The sequence below is a fragment of the Nomascus leucogenys genome, chromosome 15, assembly GCF_006542625.1.
Source record: "Nomascus leucogenys isolate Asia chromosome 15, Asia_NLE_v1, whole genome shotgun sequence".
NCBI classification, from domain to species: domain Eukaryota; kingdom Metazoa; phylum Chordata; class Mammalia; order Primates; family Hylobatidae; genus Nomascus; species Nomascus leucogenys.
The window spans coordinates 22618784-22635450 of NC_044395.1; positions in this window are offsets into that span (position 1 = coordinate 22618784).

Below are 16667 nucleotides of genomic sequence, written 5' to 3' on the forward strand. Positions count from 1 at the left end.
TTCACTGCTAACTGAACATCTACTACCTGTCAGACACAGGACCAAGTGCTATACAAACATCTCACCAATCTTTATAGCAACCTGCAGGGGAGACACCAATGTCTCCAATTTACTGAAAAGAAAATTTCTGTGCAACAAAAAGTCAAGCAACCTGCCTGAGGCCACATAACTGTGAGGAACAGAGCAGAATTCCTACCCTACCAGCTTCCCAAACGGTCTACATTGTCTTGTGACTTTATTTTTTTTTTTTACTTATTTTTAACATGTTCCCATTTTTCAGTTACTTTTCTAACACATTATTTTAAGTGGTTCAAGGTATTAATCACATAATCCCTTACTGGCTAGCATTGAAGATGTTTTCAATTTTCACTATCATAGACAATGTTGTGATTCTCTTCCTTCCATATAATTCTTTCCACTCAGCAGTAATCATCCTTAAGATAAAAACGTTGAACATCCTGATCAAAGGGTATGCACTTTCTTTTTTTGTTTTTTTTTGTTTGTTTTTTTGTTTTGAGACGGAGTCTCGCTCTGTTGCCCAGGCTGGAGTGCAGTAGCACGGTCTCGCCTCACTGCAACCTCCGCCTCCCAGGTTCATGCCATTCTCCTGCCTCAGCCTCCCAAGTAGCTGGGACTACAGGTGCCCGCCACCGTGCCTGGCTAATTTTTTGAATTTTTAGTAGAGACGGGGTTTCACCGTGTTAGCCAGAATGGGTATGCACTTTCTTAAGGCTATTGACAAATAGTGTCAAATTGCCCTCCAAAAAACTCAATTATTCTCCCTTTAACAATTTATAAAATTTCCATTTGCCTGCAACCTCATTAATGTTGGAAGTGATCTCATTTTTATTAATCTTAGCTGATGTTATAGGTGAAATGTCTTGATTGTTAATGTAGTTAAATTTTGTTCTAAAGTCATCAACCACTTCATGATTTATTTTAATAAGCACCTATATACAAATCCTTGGAAGACAGAAGGAAAATGAAGAAATGGGATCAAAAGGAGAGAGCATCAATTTCATTTATTTAACAAAAACCAAATGCCTAACATCTGCAAGGCATGTTACAGGCCCTGTAGGCATTCAAATGAGTAAGCACAAGCAACTATTGAGCACCTGCTCTATGCTCCAAGATACCAGACATGCTAAGTGTCATAGGAGAGACAAAAGAAGGTACAACATTTATCCTCCAAAAACCCAAAATCTAGTTAAGGAAGGGAAAAACCAACACAAGAAGGTGTTTTGAGTCTAATTCCTCTTTACCTGTTCTTTCATGGAACGGAGCTTCCACCTCCTTTTATGGCCTGCTCAGTAAACCTCAAACCATTGTGGCTTGTTCACATACCTCTCTTCCTGGATCACGTGGGAGCTCCAGAGGGCAGAGATGGGCTCTTACTCAACGGTCAAATGGACATCCTGGAATGATGGACGGACATCCTGGAATGATGGACGGACATCCTGGAATGATGGAATGATTTTCCAATTCTTACCTCATGATTGAGGGTTGTAAATTAGCAACAGGTTGCCACATCCCCTAGCCACTCCCTACCGCCCACCCCCTGCAGGCATCAGAAACACAGGGCCAGTACTCAGATACAAGGTCATAGGCATATACATTAAGTTAACATTAACAGCATTCATTTATTGGTTGGATTCAATAACCAGCCACACTCCCTGAAACTGTCAGAGTCTGATAGTTAGGACATGCACTGCAACCCTTGGTTATGTCAGTACACAGGATGTTTATCTGACTGTTCATTTACATGACTGATTCAAGAGTTTTGGTTTTGTTTGGGTTTTTTTTTTTGTTTGCTTACTCTTTCTCCTCACTTACTGATGTTCACCTCTCCTCCCTGCCCTTCCAGGATCCACAGGTCTTAAGATCATCACCCGCCACCTGATCTGATTCCCCTGGCTTAGAAACCTGGCCATTCACACATAAGCTCACCAAGTTCATTTCACTTGCAGTTGCCTTCTCATTTTTCTTTGTTACCTGCTGTGATTTTTCCAGCCCTCTCTCTGGCTCTCTCCCTCTCGCCTTGCTCAGAGAAGTTTTACACCAGCCCTTCCTAGGTCTCCTTTCTCCTTTCTCTAAGGGATGTCTCAACACCACTGACATTTCCTGAGTTTTCCATTTACTAGTCACTGAGGTTTTTTATGTGGACTGCCCAAAGCATCTAGAACCAGCACAGCTCAATAAACATTTGCTTAATTCAAACTCTGACTACTGTGCCACTGATTAGAATTTCAAGAGCTTCAGATTCATGTGCCCTGGAGGAAATGGGAAGGACTGGCTACCAAAGGTAGGATTTAAACCCGACTTAAAATCTGAGTACAATCCCAGCGCTTTAAGAAGCCAAGGCAGGTGCATCCCTTGGGCCCAGAAATTCAAGGCTGCAGTGACCTGCGATTTCACTACTGCACTTCAGGCTTTGAGACAGAGCTACAGAGCAAGACCCTGTCTCAAAGAAAAAAAAAAAAAACTTAGAGCTAGCCTAGGTTTATGGAAGGAGGTCATCAGTGTCTTTAACTGTGAATGGTTAGAGAAGAAAGGAACTGACATTAGCCCAAATAAGTCATGGTCTTTGCTCCTGGGCAACACAGGGAGACCCCATCTCTACAAAAAATAAATAAATAATAATAATAATAATAATACATAAGGTCGGTATGCAGGATGTCCATCTGCCCGTTCATTTACATGACTGATTCAATCTCAATCTGAATGATAATGGGAGCAGGAAGGACTTCATCCCATCACCGCTTTCTTTCCTTTTCCCTTCTACTCGCTTCTGAGGAGCCATCAGTAAGACAGAGAAAAAGACAGAGAAAAGAGATAAACTGTTCACAAAATAGGGTTGAAGGTGCCAGGAGAGGTAGTCATTGCTGTGTGTCTTGTTCACGGTCTACACCAAAGATACTGAAGGGCCTGAGCTCCCTGGGCACACACAGACCTCCCAGGATGATCCTCCCCTTCAGAACTGCAGTAGGACCCAGAAAGGCCGGCAGATATGAAAGATGAAGAGGGCTGCATAAGAGGAAGGGAGACCAGAGCAAGACAGCCCCCCAGAGGTGTGACTGAGGGGAAAAGTGAAGAAATATTTCCCCCATCCTCTGGATGCTGTGTGCATCGGCTAATAATCAGAGTCTCTTACTGGAATGAACTGGACCTGCATACCCTCCTGTAAGTCACCAATGTCACCAAGGGTCCCAGTGTGCATTATAACTGTCATTGACCAGACAGACCCTGTACTAGGTGTTGTACCTACCTCAGTGAATGCCACCTAGCACTATGTGCCCAAGACCACGAAGACTTCCAGCCAGGGATCGCAAACTTGAGGGCACATAAGAATCACCTTGGAGCTGGTTAAAATGACACAAAAAGTTATGGCTCCTAAATCTGGAGTGGGGTCCAGGAACATGCATTTTAAATAAGCATCTTGTGGGGTCTTCAGCATCTGCATCACTGTCACAGGATGCTTATTAAAAATGCATGTTCCTGGCCAGGTGCAGTGGCTCATGCCTGTAATCCCAGAACTTTGGGAGGCCAAGGCAGGTGGGTCACTTAAACCCAGGAGTTCAAGACCAACCTGGGCAACATGACGAAATCCCATCTCTACAAAAAATACAAAAACTGGCCAGGTGTGGTGGTGCACACCTATAGTCCCAGCTATAGGGAGGTTGAGGCAGGAGGATCACCTGGATCCGGAGAGGTCGAGAATGCAGTGAGCTGTGATTGCATCACCGCACTCCATCCTGAGCCATAGAGTGTAAACTTATCTCAAAAAAAAAAAAAAAAATGCATGTTCCTGGGCACCCCCCTCTGACCTACAGATCCAGAACCTATATGCTCCAGCCCGGCCCTAATAGGCTAGTGGCTTCCCTTTGGACCCTTGGGACCAGCCAGTCTAGTCACACCACAACCACTGTCCTCAGAGAAAGCCCCTCTCACCATTTGTCCTCCATAGAACATTCCTCCAACCTCCTCCTCCCATTCTCACTATTCTCTCCATCGCAAACCTTCCCCCTCTGCCACTTAAAACTTCCACTGCTGAGTGAGCTCCCCTACATCTTCCACTCTTTCCTTTCCCTTATGAGCTTAGATGAAACCAGCAGGGGAAAAATGGCAGACTTGAGCTGCAGTGATGGCCACCGCCCCTCCTCAGGAGAGCGCAGTCATCTTAGGCACCAGGCAGCTGCAGTGATAATGGCCGCCCCCACCCCTCTGGAAACCCTTAGCAGAGTTAACAGAACAGAGCTGTTAACTTAACAGAGCTGTGCAGAGTTAACTTAACACAGCTGTGCAGATTCTCAGCAGGCACTTGACTGGAGTCTTAGGCAGTCTCCAGTCAAGTGGCTGCTGAGAATCTGCACAGCTCTGTGCTTGGGACCCAAGGCCCTGGCAGTGTAGCTCAAAAGTGGGATCTGATCTGTGGGTTGCGCAGATCCATGGAAAAAGTACGGTTTTCCAGCAGGGTAGCATGATCACTAACCACCTCCCTTGGCTTGGGGTGGGAGCTCCCCTTTCCCCGTGTGGCTCCCAGGTGGGCCGTCGCACCACCCGGCTTTTCTTCACTCTTCGTGGGTCACATCAACTGCTTAGTCAGTCCCAGTGAGAGAACCTGGATACTCTGGTTGCTGGTGCAGGATTCACTTGCCATTTTGGCTCTTCCCAGTGGGAGCCTCTGACCATAGATGTTTCTAGTTGGCCATCTTGGCCTCTCCCCCCAGTACTAATATTTTTATATGAAGAAAATAGTATCTTTGTGGTTTTAAAGGCAACTGTGAAATAAAATTGTTTCACCTCCAGGTGAAAAAAATAAAAATAAACAAATAAAAATAAAACTCTGTTGCCTACAGATAGAATTCAAAATGCTTGGCATGACCTATAAGACCTAGCATGACCTTGCCCCTATTTACTTGCCAGCAACAGCATCTGTCACTCTTTTTCTTGAACATTACCTTTTAATTGTTCCCATATCACACTGTTTTGTAATTCCACACTTCTCTCTTCCGGGAACACTCACCCCAACCTACCCCTATCCTTCAAAACAGTTCATCCAGGATGGCTGCAGTGACTCACACCTGTAATCTCAGTGCTTTGGGAGGCTGAGGCAGGAGGATTGCTTGAGGCCAGAAGTTTAAGACTGCAGTGAGCTATGATTCATGCCACTGAACTCCAGAGAGAGAGAGAGAAAAAGAAAGAGAGAGAGAGAGAGAGAAAGAAAGAAAGAGAGAGAGAGAGACAGGAAAGAAAGAAAGAAGAAAGAAAGAAAGAAAGAAAGAAAGAAAGAAAGAAAGAAAGAAAGAAAGAAAAAAACAAAACCAGCTCATTCACCATTTACCCAAAAAGCATTCTTTCCCTTCCTTTGTACTCCTAAGGCTTACCTCTATCTTAGCATTTACCCATTATTTTGAAATTATTTGTTTATGAACATGCCTCTCAACACTAACCAAAAGCTATTCAAAAAGAGGGATCAGCCAGGCATGGTGGCTCATTCTGTAATTCCTTTGGGAGGCCCAGGTAGGAGGATTACTTGAGGCCAAGAGTTCAAGATCAGCCTGGGCAACATAGCAAGACTCCATCTCTACAAAAAAATAAAAGTTTTATAAAGGAGAAATCTTAACTGGTCTTTATGCCCCTGCCCTAAAGCTTACCACAATGCCTGCCACATATTGGGCCCTCAAAACAAATTATTGACTAATTTTCACAATGGGGCTACAAGGCAGGCATTACAAATGAAAAAAACTAAGACCCAGAAAGCCAGTTACATTCCAGGAGGTGGGAGGGCAGCAACTTGAAACCAATTCTACCGCTAAGGCCTAGGCTCTCTCAAGTACAACCTGGAAGACATGAGTGAGCAAGGAGATGGAGGAGAGAATGACGTGTCGGGACACCCGCCCGGGACATGGTGTGTGAGGAATGGACGGATATGAAGGTGGACAAGATTCTCAAGGGTGGAAGAGTATGGTCATGAGGCCTTGGCATTGTGGCTTCTAAGCAGAGCCCTGAATACGCTAAACTGCCTGGCAATGTCAAGCCAGGCAGTTTGGTCTGACATTGCCAGTTTAGCTGCCCAGGCATGTCTGCTAGCTAAATCTAAATGCTGGGCCTGAGGCCAATGTTCCCACAAATACCCACAACTCTGCTGCACAACCATATTCAGAGTCCTCCACTTACTCAGCCTCTGCTTGCTGAGCAAGCAGATACTACCTCTCTTGAGCATAAGCCTCCAGGAAGTTCCTAATGTAGATCAAGGCGGGAATATCCATGGAATATCCAAATTATATTAGAAGGCCAGGCACGGTGGCTCACAGCTGTGATCCCAGCATTTTGGGAGGCTGAGGCAGGTGGATCACTTGGGACCAAGAGTTTGAGACCAGCCTGGGAAACATGAAAAAACCCTCTACAAAAAAAAAAAAAAAATTAGCCAGGCACAGTGGCATTCACCTGTAGTCCTGGCTACTCAGGAGGCTGAGGCAGGCGGATCAATTGAGGCCGGGAGATTGAGGTTGCAGTGAGCCATGATGGCACCACTGCACTCTAGGGTGGGTAACAGAAGGAGACCCTCAAAACAAACAAGCAAACAAACTAACAAACAAAGTATATTAGAAGATAAATAAATATGGACTTGAGTGGACAAGAGCTTCTGCGCACCTCAGCCTCTCCTGAGAGGGGCCTCTTCTCCCACCCACCTTCCAGGGGCCTTCCCCTACAAACCTAAACACAGAAGGCAGCCAATGAAAGGGACCAAGAGAAGATTCATGAGATAAGCCAAGGAAAGCCCAGGCCCAGGAGCCCACAGAATGGAAAGAATATTCTTAGACAGTAGCAAAACAGGAAGACTGTTCGACACAGGTAAATGCATGCATCAGAACATGGCCGTCCCCTGCACACCCTTCTTTGGAGCTCTTAGGCTAGAAGATGATTTCTTCTGGACAAGGAAGACACAGGACATGGGGTGAAAATAATTCCAGCAAAAGAAAGCTAAATACACCACTCTGTGTTTACAAAACACAGGAAAGGTAGCGAGGGTACAGAGAACCAAGGATAAAGGCAGCATGCCTTTTTCTGGTAAAATTCATGCCAAACAAAGGTGAAGGGCCAGAATTAGCTCATTAGCAGGGAACTCAGGGCAAGAACACCCTGCTCTCTGTTCTGTCCTCACCTGAATCTCTGGGACGAAGCCAAGTTGTCACCTCCCTAAATGGTTCTAGAAACAGAAGAGTTTGTCCCCTGCCTGGGGAAGGGACTTCTAGGTCTTCAGCTCTAATCATATTTTTTATGCACGGGTGGAGACATTCAGATCCATGGCCCTCACCCTGTTTGTGCTCCGCAGACTGAGATAAGAGCCTTATGTTTACAAAGTTTCATAAGAAACTGGAATTTTTGCCCTTCTTTTCCTCCTCCCTTCAGCCAGCTCCTCTTTTCCTCGGATGCAATGGAGACTCGTAACCAGCTGGACAGCATATATCCCAGAGCTGGAGGGGAGCACAAGCGACCCTGACTCACCTGCCGTTGCTCAGGAAGGGAGAGAAACTTGTGAAACCCGGATATCCCCTCTGGGGGAGGTGTGGCCAGCTCCCAGGCACCACCTCCGCAGAATCTCTCCAATCATAATAACAAGAAGGAAAACAAGCAGTTATCCAGTGCTTTCTCTATGCCAGCCATCACACTCCACAAGTATTATGTTGTTAAAAGCTCCCAACAGCCTTATGAGCTGGGCACTGTCATTCTCCCCACTTTGTGGATAAGGAAATAGAGCACTCGCATAAATTGGTCTGGGGTCACCCTTGGTTTCCCATTGGAGTGTAGGCTTCCTGAGGTTAGAAGTTGTTTTTATGGGCTGGGTGCAGTGGCTTACGCCCGTAATCCCAGCACTTTGGGAGGCCAATGTGGGCGGATCACTTGAGGTCAGGAGTTTGAGACCAGCCTGGCCAACACAGAGAAACCCTGTCTCCAGTAAAAATACAAAAATTAGCCTGGCGTGGTGGCACACACCTGTAGTCGCAGCTACACAGGAGGCTGAGGGAGGAGAATTGAACCTGGGAGGCAGAGGTTGCAGTGAGCCGAGATTGCACCACTGCACTCCGGCCTAGCAACAGAGCAAGACTCTGTCTCTAAATATAAATTAATTAATTAATTAATTAAAGTTAGAAAATTGAAGTTCAGAGAAGTTATGCAACCAGCCTTAATCACAGAGCTAGTGAAAGGCAGGGCAGAAGCGCAGACCTGCTCCAAGGACTGTGCTGTCCCATTTAACCATAATGCCTTGGAGTCAGCCTGCCCTTAAGTAGCTGAAGGATGTGGGATAAAAACAACTGCCCTGCTTCACTGTGTTAGTGTGTAATAATAACAATAGCATTAATAGTAGTAGTAATAACTGCTCAATAAATGATAGCCGCTGTTATAATGTGTCTCATGCATCTCTTTGAGTTTATACTATTTGGAGTTTGTTGAGTTTCCCGTATGTGTACATTCATGTCTGACATCAAATTTGGAGCCTGGGCAATACAGTGAGACCCCATCTCTACAAAAAAAAATTAAAAATTATCCAGATGTGGCACGCCTGTAGTCCTAGCTACTAGAGAGGCTGAGGCAGGAGGATCACTTGAGTCCAGGAGTTTGAGGCTGCAATGAGCTATGATGGTGCCACTGCACTCCAGCCTGGGTGACAGAGCAAGACCTTGTCTCAAAAAAAAAAAGAAGGTAAGTTTTTTAAAAACTTTTTTTTGGGGGGACAGTCTCACTCTATCACCCAGGCTAGAGTGTAATGGCCCCATCTCGCCTCATTGCAACCTCCACCTCCCGAGTTCAAGCAGCTCTCCTGCCTCAGCCTCCCAAGTAGCTGAGATTACAGGTGCCACCATGCCCAGTTAATTTTTGTATTTTTAGGAGAGATGAGTTTTCACTGTGTTGACCAGGCTGGTCTGGAACTCCTGACCTCAGGCGATCAGCCTGCCTTGGCCTCCCAAAGTGCTGGGATTACAGATGTAAACCACCACACCGTGAGCCATCTTTACTATTTTCAAGTGTACAGTTCGGTGATACTAAATACATTTATATTCTTTTCTTCCCTTCATCCTCCCCATTCCCCCCCACTTCCCAGCCTCTAGTAACCACCAATCTACATTCTATCTTCATGAGATCCACTTTTTTTTTAGCTCCAGCATATGAATGAGGACATGCAATTATGTGTCTTTCTGTGCTTGGTTTATTTAACTTAATATAATGGCCTCCAGTTCCATCCATGTTGTTACAAATAACAGAAGTTTGTCCTTTTGGGGGCTGAATAATATTCCATCATGTGTGTATATGCACATTATCTTCATTCATTCATCTATTGATGGGCACTTAGACTGGTTCCATATTTTGGGTATTGTGAATAGTGCTGCAATAAACATGAGAGTGCAGGTATCTCTTTGATATATTGACTGCCTTTCTTTTGGATGTGTACCTAGTAGTAGAATTGCTGGAGCACATGGTAGTTCTATTTTTGGTTTTTTGACAAACCTCCATACTGTTCTCCATAGTGGCTGTACTAATTCACATTCCCACCAACAGTGTATGAGGATTCCCCTTTCTCCACATCCTTCCCAGCATCTGTTGGTGCCTTTTTGATTCAAGCCATTTTAACTGGGGTCAGATGATACCACATTATGATATTGATTTGCATGTCTCTGATGATTAGTGATATTGAACATTTTTTCTTATACCTGTTGGCAATTCGTATGTCTCCTTTTGAGAAATGTCTGTTCAAATTTTTTTCCCGTTGCTAAATTGGATTTTTTTTTACTATTGAGTTGTTTAAGCTCCTTATAGATTTTTATTATTGATCCCTTGTCAGGTGAATAGTTTGCAAATATTTTCTCCCATTCTGTGGATTGTCTATTCACTTTGTTGACTGTTTCCTTTGCTGTACAGAAACTTTTTAGCTTGATGTAATCCCAATTGTCTATTTTTGCTTTGGTTGCCTGTGCTTCTGAGGTCTTATACAAGAAATATTTGCCCAGAACAACATCTCAAAGTATTTTCCCAATGCCTTCTCCCAGGAGTTTCATAGTTTCAGGTGTTAGGTTCAACTCTTTAATCCATTTTGATTTGATATTTCTGCATAGTGAGATATTTCTGCATAGTTTCATTCTTCTGCATAGTTATGCCGTTTTCTCAGCACAATTTTTGGAAAACACTGTACTTTTCCCATTGTAAGTTTTTGGTGCTTTTGTCAAAGATGAGTTGGTTATAAATGCATGAATTTATAAATGGGTTCTCTATTCTGTTCCACTGGTCTATGTGTCTGCTTTTATGCCAGTACCATGCTGTTTTGGTTACTATGTTTTGTAATAAGTTTTGAAGTCAGGTATTGTGATCCCTCCAGCTTCGTTTTTTGGTTTGGGAGTTTTTGTGTTTCGGGGTGTGTTTGTGTGTGTGTGTGTGGTGTGTGTGTGTGTGTGTGTGTGTGTGTGTGTGTGTGTGTGAAGGGTCTCACTCTGTTGCCCAGGCTGGAGTGCAGTGGTGCACTCATAGCTCATTACAGGCTTGAACTCCTGGCCTCATGCAGTTCTCCCACTTTGGCCTCCCAAAGTGCTGAGATTACAGGTATAAGCCACTGCGTCCCACCCAGCTTTGTTCTTTATGCTCAGGATTACTTTTCCTATTCAGGGTCTTTCGTGGTTCTATATAAATGTTAGGTTTTTTTTTTTCTATTTTTGTGAAGAATGTCATCGGTATTTTGATAGGGATTGCATTGAATCTGTAAGTTGTTTGGAGTAGTATTGTCATTTTAACAATATTATTCTTCCAATCCATGAGCATGGAATATATTTCCACTTTTTGGTGTCCTCTTCTATTTCTTTCATCAGAATTTTATTTCCTTGTACAGAACTTTTATTTCTTTGGTTAGATTGATTCCTAGGTATTTTATATTTTTTGCAGCTATTATAAATGGGATTACTTTCTTGATTTATTTTTCAGATTGTTCACTGTTGGCACATATAAATGCTACTGATTTTTGTATGTTGATTTTGTAACCTGCAACTTTACTGAATTTGTTTTATGTTCTATCAGTTTTTTGGTGGAGTTTTTAGGTCTTTCTAAGTAATAAGATCATGTCCTCTTCAAACAAGGTTAACTTGACTTCTTCCTTTACAATTCGGAGGCCCTTTTATTCTTTCTTTGCCTAGTTGCTCTGGCCAGGACTTCCAGTATCATGTTGAATAAAAGTGGTAAAAGTGGGCAGTTCTTATCTTGTACCAGTCTTTAGAGAAAAGACCTTCAAATTTTCCCCTTTCAGTCTGATGTTAGCCATGAGTTTGACATAGATGGCCTTTAATAATTTGAGGTATGTTTCTTCTATATCCATTTTGATGAGGGTTTTTATGATAAAGAGATGAATTTTATCAAATACTTTCTGACATCTATTGAAAAAATTATATGGTTTTTGTTATTGATTCTGCTAATATGGTACATCATGTTTATTTCTGTCGATTTAATCATTTTTGAAGCATCCCTGGGATGAGTCCTACTTGATCGTAGTCAGTGATCTTTTTAATCTATTACAGGATTCAGTTTGCTAGTGTTTTGTTGAGGATTTTTGCATGTATGTTCATCAGTGATATTGGTCTGTAGTTTTCTTTTGTTGTTGTGTCCTTGTCTAGTTTTGGTATCAGGGTAATGCTGACCTCATGAGTTTGGAAGTATTCCCTCTTCTTCAATTTTGTTTTTGAAGAGTTTGAGTAGGACTGATATTAGCCCTTCTTTAAATGTTAGGTTGAATTCGCCTGTGAATCCATCAGGTCCTAGGCTTTTCCTTGATGGAAGACATTTTATTATACCTTTGATCTCATTACTAGCTATTGGTTTGTTAAGGTTTTCTACTTCTTCACAATTCACTCTTGGTATGTTGTACATAGAAGATGAAAAGTATAATTTCATTTCTTCATTTATTCATTTCTTCTAGGTTTTCCAATTTATTGGTATATGCTTGTTCATAATAGTCTGTAATGATTCTTTGTGTTTCTGAAGTCTCAGTTGTTGTGTCTCCTTTTTTCATTTCTGATTTTATTTATTTGGGTCTTCTCGCTTTTTTTCTTAGTCTAGCTAAAGGTTTATCAATTTTGTTTATCTTTTCAAAAAACCAATTTCTCATTTTGTTCATCTTCTGTACTTTTTTTTGGCTCAATTTCACTTATTTCTTCTCTGATCTTTATTATTTCTTTCCTTCCACCTATTTTGGGTTTGGTTTGTTCTTGCTTTTCTAGTTCCTCGAGGTGCATTATTGGGTTGTTTCTTTGGAATATTTCTACTTTTTTGTTATAAGTGTTTTTGCTATAAACTTCCCTCTTAGTACTGCTTTTGCCGTACCCTACAGATTTTGGTATGTTGTAGTTCCATTTTCATTTGCTTCAAGAAATTTTTTAATTTCCTTCTTAATTTCTTCATTGACCCCTTGATCATTAAGGAGCATGTTGTTTAATTCCATGTGTATGCATATTTTCCAAGGGTCCTCTTGTTATTGATTTCTAGTTTTATTACATTACGTTCAGAGAAGATACTTTAACCCATCTCTACCAAAAAAATGCAAAAATTTATCTGGGTGTAGTGGTGTGAACTTGAGTCCCAGCTACCTGGCAGACTGAGGCAGGAGGATCACCTGAGCCCAAGGAGGTCAAGGCTGAAGCGAGCTGTGATTGCGTCACTGCATTCCAGCCTGGGAGATAGTGAGACTCTGTCTCAAAAGAAAAAGGGCAGGATGGGGGAGGGGACAAAAAGCATTCTTAGTTTAAGAATAGGTTTTGCTTTTAAAATCATAGTACACTCATAAATTCTTGCTGAAATCAATAATTACACAAGAGAATAACAATACTAATAGTCTGTCATAAATTGATCACAAGCCTTTTTAATAAAGCACTTTTTAAATTTTTTTTTATTATACTTTAAGTTCTGGGATACATGTGGAGAATGTGCAGGTTTGTTACATAGGTATACATGTGTCATGGTGGTTTGCTGCACCCATCAACCCATCATCTATATTAGGTATTTCTCCTAATGCTGTCCCTCCCACTGCCCCCTACAGGCCCCAGTGTGTGATGTTCCCCTCCCTTTGTCCATGTGTTCTCATTGTTCAACTCCCACTTATGAGTGAGAACATGTGGTGTTTGGTTTTCTGTTCCTGTGTTAGTTTGCTGAGAATGATGGTTTCCAGCTTCATCCATGTCCCTGCAAAGGACATGAACTCATTCTTTTTTATGGCCACATAGTATTCCATGGTGTATATGGGCCACATTTTTTTTATCCAGTCTATCATTGACAGGCATTTGAGTTGGTTCCAAGTCTTTGCTATTGTAAATAGTGCTGCAATAAACATACGATAAAGCACATTATTTTTAGCCCTTATGTAATCAAAAATCAGGTTCAGTCATATGCCACTTACAGACTCCAGTTAACAAGAGCAAGGTCTGGTATAAAGAAAGTGACTTTTGGCTGGGCGCGGTGGCTCATGCCTGTAATCCCAGCACTTTGGGAGGCCGAGGTGGGCGGATCACGAGGTCAGGAGATCGAGACCATCCTAGCTAACACGGTGAAACTCCATCTCTACTAAAAATACAAAAAATTAGCAGGATGTGGTGGCGGGCACCTGTAGTCCCAGCTACTCAGGAGGCTGAGGCAGGAAAATGGCGTGAACCCAGGAGGCAGAGCTTGCAGTGAGCCGAGATCGCGCCACTGCACTCCAGCCTGGGCAACAGAGCGAGACTCCATTTCAAAAAAAAAAAGAAAAAGAAAAAGAAAAAAGAAAGTGACTTTTTATTCCAAAGCTAGCTTAGAGGAAGATGTAAAGGCTCCTGCCATTCAGGGTACCACTTCCCTTTTGGAGCAGAAAGCAGGTGCTTTTAAAGGTGGACTTGGCATGTTAGATGAACTTGCCCCGTAGGGAGTAGCTGGTGAAGGGGAGGTAAAAGGTTATAATTGCATTTCTGAAGAGCCGTTGGGAGCAGGGGGAAAGGAGAAAGAAAAAAGAACAAATAATAATAATTTTAAAAATAACTCTTTTTCTTAGACAAACGGGAGTACTCAGTTACACTACTATCCTATATCAGCAAGCATTATGTTTGAGGTAGGGGTGTTCCTCTTCTTGCTTTCTGAGGACATCCTACTCTTTAATAAGAGTAGTTTCTAATAAACCATCTTAACTTCACCAGACTCTGTGATTCACCCTGATTTCTTTCCTGTGTGAGGTCCAAGAACCCGCACTTTGGGTCTGGTCTGAGACCCCTTTCCAGAAACATACAGACATCAACCTGCTCTCAAATGCGGGTGGAATATGTTATACCCCACAATCTGGTTAACTTGCATTTTTTTTCTTTTGCAAACACCCTTTTCCCCTTCAAGAATGGAGACTTGACTCTCCTCCTAGTAATCTGGGAATTACTGAGGGTTATTACGGCAACAAATTAGGGGGCTCATATTTGCTAGAAAATAAATATTGCCTCAGTGTTACCACAAATGAGGTCAGTTCCACATTCCAGAAGGAATCCTGCTCTCAGGGCCAAACAGAATGATAAAGAGCATTCTTTGCAAAATCAGCTGAGGCTCTCCCTGCCTAAGACAAATCTATTCTCCAACAGCTGGGAGAGAGACAAATACATGGAACCTTTATTGTTTACCCTGCTAAAAGGGAGGCCTCTTGTGTGGTCATGAGGATGGCCATGTACCAAAAGGGATGGGATTTAGAGTTCTGGCTTATCTTTACCTAAATCAGTAGTTGAAGACTAAAACAAATTGTATCCACAAATAGCAATGGAAAATTCCCGGGAAGATAAAGTTAGGCAGATAAACAGCTTTGAAGGAATACTTATGAAATTTTATTTTATGTTGTAGTGGTTGTTCTCTAAGCTGAATTGCATAAAGAATAACACCTATCTGAATGATGCTCAAAAAGTTTGGCATTAGACCAGATGCAGTGGCTTATGCCTATAATCCCAGCACTTTGGGAGGCCAAGGCAGGAGGATCACTTGAGCCCAGCAGTTCAAGACTATCGTGGGCAACATAGCAACATCTCTGTCTTTACTAAAAATCAATCAATCTATCTATCTATCTATCTATCTATCTATCTATCTATCTATCTATCTACCTATCTGATATAAATTAACCAGGCATGGTGGTATACACTTGTAGTCTAGCTAATAAATCTCAAAAAATTTACCAAACCAGATTACCAGATTCAACCACTTCTTTAGAGATGGCAGGCACATTCACTCATTCTGTAAATAATTATTCAGCACCTGTTGTATGGCAGGCATTACACTAAGTCCTGGGGAGACAAGAATGAACCAAACAGACAGGGCTTCAGCCCTTGTGAAGCTGACACCCTCGTGGTTGGGATAGACAGTAAACTAGTGAAAAAGACAAAAGGAAGCAAATATACACAACTTGCAAGAAAGAGGAGTATATGGTATTGTCCTAGAATACAACAGGGTTCTATCTATATGGCTGGCCTGAGGAAGGCTTCTCCAAGAGGGTGACATGTAAGCTGAGATCTGAAGAATGCTTAGGTTTTCTGCAGGGGATTTGGGGGAGCAGCAGTTCAGGGAGAAGGGCAGTAAATGCAGAGCTCTAGAGAAAGGAATGGAATTGTTGCGTCTGAGGACTTCAGAGCAGGCTAATGTAACCAAAACATAGTGAAGGGCTTGAGGCTGGGAAGCAGGCAGGGACTGGATCCTATCCGGCTTGGTAGATAGTGTGGGGAGTTTGAATTATATTCCAAAAGCAGGAGGAAGCTTTCAAGTGGTGATACGGGGGGAGGGAAGTGACAAGATCTGATTTACTCTTTTAGGAAGATCCACAGGATTGTGGAGAACTAAAGGGGAAGGCAGAGACCAGTTAAGAGGCCGTGTCAGTCATCCAAGCAAGAAGCAGTGGCGGTTTGGACTAGTGTGGTGGCATCAGAAATAAGAGATACAGCCAGGCGCGGTGGCTCACGCCTGTAATCCCAGCACATTGGGAGGCCAAGGCGGGCAGATCACCTGAGGTAAGGAGTTCAAGACCAGCCTAGCCAACATGGTGAAACCCCGTCTCTACTAAAAATACAAAAATTAGCCAGGCATGGTGGCACACAACTGTAATCCCAGCTACTCGGGAGGGTGAGGCAGGAGAATCACTTGAATCTGGGAGGCGGAAGCTGCAGTGAGTCAAAATCGTGCCACTGCACTCCAGCCTGGGTGACAGAGCAATACTCAGTTCCCCCCCACCAAAAAAAAAAAGAAACGAGAGACAGACAAAAACCATTATATATGTTGGAGGTAGAACCAGAACTTTCTGATAGATTAGATGTAAGAGGTGGGAAGGGGAAGGAGTAGGTCAAAAAGAACTCCCAGGTTTCTCACTTGAAAAAATGAATAGGGCCAGGTGCAGTGGCTCATGCTCATAATCCTAGCACTTTGGGAGGCTGAGGCAGGCAGATCATTTGAGGCCAGGAGTTCAAGACCAACCTGGCCAACATGGTGAAACCCCGTCTCTGCTAAAATTACAAAAACTAGCTGGGTATGGTGGCGGGTGCCTGTAATCTCAGCTACTCAGCAGGCTGAGGCATGAGAATCGCTTGAAACCGGGAGGCAGAGGCTTCAGTGAGCCAAGATCACGCCACTGCACTCCAGCCTGGGTAACAGAGTGA